The following is a 628-nucleotide window of genomic DNA, read 5'->3' as shown; positions in this document are numbered from 1 at the left end:
GTGTGTGTGTGTGTGTGTGTGTCTGTGTGTGTGTGTATGTATGTACCTGCCAATCTTCAGTAACTAAAAGCTTGCCCAGTTGCTCCAGAACTCATACGCCAAGGTGTTCATGTTGATGTTGGTGTTGTCGTTTGGTGGTTCCGTTCTTAATATCAGATTTTCTGTTAAGGCGGTGAGCTGGCAGAATCGTTTTGCACGTCTTTACGTTCTGGTTTCAATTTCAACTGAGGTCAACTTTGCCTTTCTCCCTTCGAGGGTCGATAAAATAAGTACCAGATGAATACTGAGGTCGATCAAATCGATTAGCCACTTCCCTTAGAATTGCTGGCCTTGTGGTAAAATTTGAAACCAGAGTTGTTATTGTTGTTGTTTTTTTAGCTCCAGGTTTGCTCTGATCGAACAAATTTATCACCAGTTATTGCAGCCACGAGCGTCTTTTCTAAGGCGCTAGGATGTGATTGAAGTGAGATTTGGTCACTATTTCTAGCATGTCGAGGAACCTCGTAGAGACTCAAGTATTGTTAGGGATTGTTAGTATTATCTCACTTCTCTACGAATGCGGTGTCTGATAATGGTCGTTGATGCTGGTATGGTGGTAGTGGTGGTGGTGGTGGTGGTGGTGGTTTTG

This window comes from Octopus bimaculoides, chromosome 3, assembly GCF_001194135.2.
Source record: "Octopus bimaculoides isolate UCB-OBI-ISO-001 chromosome 3, ASM119413v2, whole genome shotgun sequence".
NCBI classification, from domain to species: Eukaryota; Metazoa; Mollusca; class Cephalopoda; order Octopoda; family Octopodidae; genus Octopus; species Octopus bimaculoides.
The sequence above is the reverse complement of the archived record's forward strand: the minus strand, read 5'-3'. Positions refer to the sequence as shown.